Here is a 7,500-nt window from a genome sequence, read left to right on the forward strand (position 1 = left end):
ATTCCCGAACGGTTGATTCCCGAACTGTTGATTCCCGAACGGTTGATTCCCGAACGGTTGATTCCCGAACGGTTGATTCCCGGACGGTTGATTCCCGAACGGTTGATTCCCGAACTGTTGATTCCCGAACGGTTGATTCCCGAACGGTTGATTCCCGAACGGTTGATTCCCGAACGGTTGATTCCCGAACGGTTGATTCCCGAACGGTTGATTCCCGAACGGTTGATTCCCGTACAGTTGATTCTCGAACGGTTGATTCCCGTACAGTTGATTCTCGAACGGTTGATTCTCGAACGGTTGATTCCTCTAAAGTTGATTCCCGAACGGTTGATTCCCGAACGGTTGACTCCCGAACGGTTGATTCCCGAACGGTTGATTCCCGTACGGTTGATTCCCGAACGGTTGATTCCCGTGCGGTTGATTCCCGAACGGTTGATTCCCGAACGGTTGATTCCCGAACGGTTGATTCCCGAACGGTTGATTCCTCTAAAGTTGATTCCCGTACGGTTGATTCCCGAACGGTTGATTCCCGAACGGTTGATTCCCGAACGGTTGATTCCCGAACGGTTGATTCCCGAACGGTTGACTCCCGAACGGTTGATTCCCGAACGGTTGATTCCTCTAAAGTTGATTCCCGAACGGTTGATTCCTCTAAAGTTGATTCCCGAACGGTTGATTCCTCTAAAGTTGATTCCCGTACGGTTGATTCCCGTGCGGTTGATTCCTCTAAAGTTGATTCCCGAACGGTTGATTCCCGAACGGTTGATTCCCGAACGGTTGACTCCCGAACGGTTGATTCCCGTTCGGTTGATTCCCGAACGGTTGATTCCTCTAAAGTTGATTCCCGAACGGTTGATTCCTCTAAAGTTGATTCCCGAACGGTTGATTCCTCTAAAGTTGATTCCCGAACGGTTGATTCCCGAACGGTTGATTCCCGAACGGTTGATTCCCGAACGGTTGATTCCCGAACGGTTGATTCCCGTACAGTTGATTCCCGAACGGTTGATTCCCGAACGGTTGATTCCCGAACGGTTGATTCCCGAACGGTTGATTCCCGAACGGTTGATTCCCGAACGGTTGATTCCCGTACGGTTGATTCCCGAACGGTTGATTCCCGAACGGTTGATTCCCGAACGGTTGATTCCCGAACGGTTGATTCCCGAACGGTTGATTCCCGAACGGTTGATTCCCGAACGGTTGATTCCCGAACGGTTGATTCCCGTACAGTTGATTCCCGAACGGTTGATTCCCGAACGGTTGATTCCCGAACGGTTGATTCCCGAACGGTTGATTCCCGTACGGTTGATTCCCGAACGGTTGATTCCCGAACGGTTGATTCCCGAACGGTTGATTCCCGAACGGTTGATTCCCGAACGGTTGATTCCCGAACGGTTGATTCCCGTACAGTTGATTCCCGTACGGTTGATTCCCGAACGGTTGATTCCCGAACGGTTGATTCCCGAACGGTTGATTCCCGAACGGTTGATTCCCGTGCGGTTGATTCCCGTACGGTTGATTCCCGAACGGTTGATTCCCGTACGGTTGATTCCCGAACGGTTGATTCCCGAACGGTTGATTCCCGTACGGTTGATTCCCGTACGGTTGATTCCCGAACGGTTGATTCCCGAACGGTTGATTCCCGAACGGTTGATTCCCGAACGGTTGATTCCCGAACGGTTGATTCCCGAACGGTTGATTCCCGAACGGTTGATTCCCGAACGGTTGATTCCCGAACGGTTGATTCCCGAACGGTTGATTCCCGTACGGTTGATTCCCGAACGGTTGATTCCCGAACGGTTGATTCCCGTTCGGTTGATTCCCGTACGGTTGATTCCCGAACGGTTGATTCCCGAACGGTTGATTCCCGTACGGTTGATTCCCGAACGGTTGATTCCCGAACGGTTGATTCCCGTACGGTTGATTCCCGAACGGTTGATTCCCGAACGGTTGATTCCCGTACGATTGATTCCCGTACGGTTGATCCCCGAACGGTTGATTCCCGAACGGTTGATTCCCGTACGATTGATTCCCGTACGGTTGATTCCCGAACGGTTGATTCCCGAACGGTTGATTCCCGAACGGTTGATTCCCGAACGGTTGATTCCCGAACGGTTGATTCCCGAACGGTTGATTCCCGAACGGTTGATTCCCGAACGGTTGATTCTCGAACGGTTGATTCCCGTGCGGTTGATTCCCGTACGGTTGATTCCCGTACGGTTGATTCCCGAACGGTTGATTCCCGAACGGTTGATTCCCGTGCGGTTGATTCCCGTACGGTTGATTCCCGAACGGTTGATTCCCGAACGGTTGATTCCCGAACGGTTGATTCCCGAACGGTTGATTCCCGAACGGTTGATTCCCGAACGGTTGATTCCCGAACGGTTGATTCCCGAACGGTTGATTCCCGAACGGTTGATTCCCGAACGGTTGATTCCCGTACGGTTGATTCCCGAACGGTTGATTCCCGAACGGTTGATTCCCGTTCGGTTGATTCCCGTACGGTTGATTCCCGAACGGTTGATTCCCGAACGGTTGATTCCCGTACGGTTGATTCCCGAACGGTTGATTCCCGAACGGTTGATTCCCGTACGGTTGATTCCCGAACGGTTGATTCCCGAACGGTTGATTCCCGTTCGGTTGATTCCCGTACGGTTGATTCCCGAACGGTTGATTCCCGAACGGTTGATTCCCGAACGGTTGATTCCCGTACGGTTGATTCCCGAACGGTTGATTCCCGAACGGTTGATTCCCGTACGGTTGATTCCCGAACGGTTGATTCCTCTAAAGTTGATTCCCGAACGGTTGATTCCCGAACGGTTGATTCCCGTACGGCTGATTCCCGAACGGTTGATTCCCGAACGGTTGATTCCCGTACGGTTGATTCCCGAACGGTTGATTCCCAAACGGTTGATTCCCGAACGGTTGATTCCCGAACGGTTGATTCCCGAACGGTTGATTCCCGTGCGGTTGATTCCCGTACGGTTGATTCCCGAACGGTTGATTCCCGAACGGTTGATTCCCAAACGGTTGATTCCCGTGCGGTTGATTCCCGTACGGTTGATTCCCGAACGGTTGATTCCCGTGCGGTTGATTCCCGTACGGTTGATTCCCGAACGGTTGATTCCCGTGCGGTTGATTCCCGTACGGTTGATTCCCGAACGGTTGATTCCCGAACGGTTGATTCCCGAACGGTTGATTCCCGTACGGTTGATTCCCGTGCGGTTGATTCCCGTACGGTTGATTCCCGTACGGTTGATTCCCGTACGGTTGATTCCCGTACGGTTGATTCCCGTACGGTTGATTCCCGAACGGTTGATTCCCGTACGGTTGATTCCCGAACGGTTGATTCCCGAACGGTTGATTCCCGTGCGGTTGATTCCCGTACGGTTGATTCCCGAACGGTTGATTCCCGTACGGTTGAATCCCGAACGGTTGATTCCCGTGCGGTTGATTCCCGTACGGTTGATTCCCGAACGGTTGATTCCCGAACGGTTGATTCCCGTGCGGTTGATTCCCGTACGGTTGATTCCCGAACGGTTGATTCCCGTACGGTTGATTCCCGAACGGTTGATTCCCGTGCGGTTGATTCCCGTACGGTTGATTCCCGAACGGTTGATTCCCGTACGGTTGATTCCCGAACGGTTGATTCCCGAACGGTTGATTCCCGTACGGTTGATTCCCGTACGGTTGATTCCCGAACGGTTGATTCCCGTACGGTTGATTCCCGTACGGTTGATTCCCGAACGGTTGATTCCCGAACGGTTGATTCCCGTACGGTTGATTCCCGAACGGTTGATTCCCGAACGGTTGATTCCCGAACGGTTGATTCCCGAACGGTTGATTCCCGAACGGTTGATTCCCGAACGGTTGATTCCCGAACGGTTGATTCCCGAACGGTTGATTCCCGTACGGTTGATTCCCGAACGGTTGATTCCCGTTCGGTTGATTCCCGTTCGGTTGATTCCCGAACGGTTGATTCCCGTACGGTTGATTCCCGTACGGTTGATTCCCGAACGGTTGATTCCCGTACGGTTGATTCCCGAACGGTTGATTCCCGAACGGTTGATTCCCGTGCGGTTGATTCCCGTACGGTTGATTCCCGAACGGTTGATTCCCGAACTGTTGATTCCCGAACGGTTGATTCCCGAACGGTTGATTCCCGAACGGTTGATTCCCGGACGGTTGATTCCCGAACGGTTGATTCCCGAACTGTTGATTCCCGAACGGTTGATTCCCGAACGGTTGATTCCCGAACGGTTGATTCCCGAACGGTTGATTCCCGAACTGTTGATTCCCGAACGGTTGATTCCCGAACGGTTGATTCCCGAACGGTTGATTCCCGAACGGTTGATTCCCGAACGGTTGATTCCCGTACAGTTAATTCCCGAACGGTTGATTCCCGAACGGTTGATTCCCGAACGGTTGATTCCCGAACGGTTGATTCCCGAACGGTTGATTCCCGAACGGTTGATTCCCGTACAGTTAATTCCCGAACGGTTGATTCCCGAACGGTTGATTCCCGAACGGTTGATTCCCGAACGGTTGATTCCCGAACGGTTGATTCCCGAACGGTTGATTCCCGAACTGTTGATTCCCGTGCGGTTGATTCCCGTACGGTTGATTCCCGAACGGTTGATTCCCGAACGGTTGATTCCCGAACTGTTGATTCCCGAACGGTTGATTCCCGAACGGTTGATTCCCGAACGGTTGATTCCCGAACGGTTGATTCCCGAACTGTTGATTCCCGAACGGTTGATTCCCGAACGGTTGATTCCCGAACGGTTGATTCCCGAACGGTTGATTCCCGAACGGTTGATTCCCGAACTGTTGATTCCCGAACGGTTGATTCCCGAACGGTTGATTCCCGAACGGTTGATTCCCGAACGGTTGATTCCCGAACGGTTGATTCCCGAACGGTTGATTCCCGAACGGTTGATTCCCGAACGGTTGATTCCCGTACGGTTGATTCCCGAACGGTTGATTCCCGAACGGTTGATTCCCGTACGGTTGATTCCCGAACGGTTGATTCCCGAACGGTTGATTCCCGAACGGTTGATTCCCGAACGGTTGATTCCCGTACGGTTGATTCCCGAACGGTTGATTCCCGAACGGTTGATTCCCGAACGGTTGATTCCCGAACGGTTGATTCCCGAACGGTTGATTCCCGTACGGTTGATTCCCGAACGGTTGATTCCCGTACGGTTGATTCCCGTACGGTTGATTCCCGAACGGTTGATTCCCGAACGGTTGATTCCCGAACGGTTGATTCCCGAACGGTTGATTCTCGAACGGTTGATTCCCGAACGGTTGATTCCCGAACGGTTGATTCCCGAACGGTTGATTCCCGAACGGTTGATTCCCGAACGGTTGATTCCCGAACGGTTGATTCCCGAACGGTTGATTCCCGAACGGTTGATTCCCGAACTGTTGATTCCCGAACGGTTGATTCCCGAACGGTTGATTCCCGAACGGTTGATTCCCGAACGGTTGATTCCCGAACGGTTGATTCCCGAACGGTTGATTCCCGAACGGTTGATTCCCGAACGGTTGATTCCCGAACGGTTGATTCCCGTACGGCTGATTCCCGTACAGCTGATTCCCGTACAGCTGATTCCCGTACAGCTGATTCCCGTACGGTTGATTCCCGTACGGCTGATTCCCGTACGGCTGATTCCCGTACAGCTGATTCCCGTACGGCTGATTCCCGTACGGCTGATTCCCGTACAGCTGATTCCCGTACGGCTGATTCCCGTACGGCTGATTCCTATATGGTTGATTCCCGTACGGCTGATTCCCGTACGGCTGATTCCTATATGGGTTGATTCCCGTACGGCTGATTCCCGTACGGCTGATTCCCGTACGGCTGATTCCCGTACGGCTGATTCCCGTACGGCTGATTCCCGTACGGCTGATTCCCGTACGGCTGATTCCCGTACGGCTGATTCCTATATGGGTTGATTCCCGTACGGTTGATTCCCGTACGGCTGATTCCTATATGGTTGATTCCCGTACGGCTGATTCCCGTACGGCTGATTCCCGTACAGCTGATTCCCGTACGGCTGATTCCCGTACGGCTGATTCCCGTACAGCTGATTCCCGTTCGGCTGATTCCCGTACAGCTGATTCCCGTACGGCTGATTCCCGTACAGCTGATTCCCGTACGGCTGATTCCCGTACAGCTGATTCCCGAACGGTTGATTCCCGAACGGTTGATTCCCGTACGGCTGATTCCCGTACGGCTGATTCCCGTACGGCTGATTCCCGTTCGGCTGATTCCCGTACAGATGATTCCCGTACGGCTGATTCCCGTACAGCTGATTCCCGTACGGCTGATTCCCGTACGGTTGATTCCCGTACGGCTGATTCCTATATGGTTGATTCCCGTACGGCTGATTCCCGTACGGCTGATTCCCGTACGGCTGATTCCCGTACAGCTGATTCCCGTACTGCTGATTCCCGTACGGCTGATTCCCGTACAGCTGATTCCCGTTCGGCTGATTCCCGTACAGCTGATTCCCGTACGGCTGATTCCCGTACAGCTGATTCCCGTACGGCTGATTCCCGTACAGCTGATTCCCGTACGGCTGATTCCCGTACGGCTGATTCCCGTGCGGCTGATTCCCGTACAGCTGATTCCCGTAGGGCTGATTCCCGTACAGCTGATTCCCGTACGGCTGATTCCCGTACAGCTGATTCCCGTACGGCTGATTCCCGTACAGCTGATTCCCGTACGGCTGATTCCTATATGTGTTGATTCCCGTACGGTTGATTCTCGTACGGCTGATTCCCGTGCGGTTGATTCCCGTACGGCTGATTCCCGTACGGCTGATTCCCGTACGGCTGATTCCCGTACGGCTGATTCCCGTACAGCTGATTCCCGTACGGCTGATTCCCGTACAGCTGATTCCCGTACGGCTGATTCCTATATGTGTTGATTCCCGTACGGTTGATTCTCGTACGGCTGATTCCCGTGCGGTTGATTCCCGTACGGCTGATTCCCGTACGGCTGATTCCCGTACGGCTGATTCCCGTACGGCTGATTCCTATATGGGTTGATTCCCGTACGGTTGATTCCCGTACGGCTGATTCCCGTACGGTTGATTCCCGTACGGCTGATTCCCGTACGGTTGATTCCCGTACGGCTGATTCCCGTACGGTTGATTCCCGTACGGCTGATTCCCGTACGGCTGATTCCCGTACGGCTGATTCCCGTACAGCTGATTCCCGTTCGGCTGATTCCCGTACAGCTGATTCCCGTTCGGCTGATTCCCGTACAGCTGATTCCCGTACGGCTGATTCCCGTACAGCTGATTCCCGTACGGCTGATTCCCGTACGGCTGATTCCCGTACGGCTGATTCCCGTACAGCTGATTCCCGTAGGGCTGATTCCCGTACAGCTGATTCCCGTACGGCTGATTCCCGTACAGCTGATTCCCGTACGGCTGATTCCCGTACAGCTGATTCCCGTACGGCTGATTCCCGTACAGCTGATTCCCGTAC

The sequence above is a fragment of the Penaeus vannamei genome, chromosome 1, assembly GCF_042767895.1.
Source record: "Penaeus vannamei isolate JL-2024 chromosome 1, ASM4276789v1, whole genome shotgun sequence".
NCBI lineage: Eukaryota > Metazoa > Arthropoda > Malacostraca > Decapoda > Penaeidae > Penaeus > Penaeus vannamei.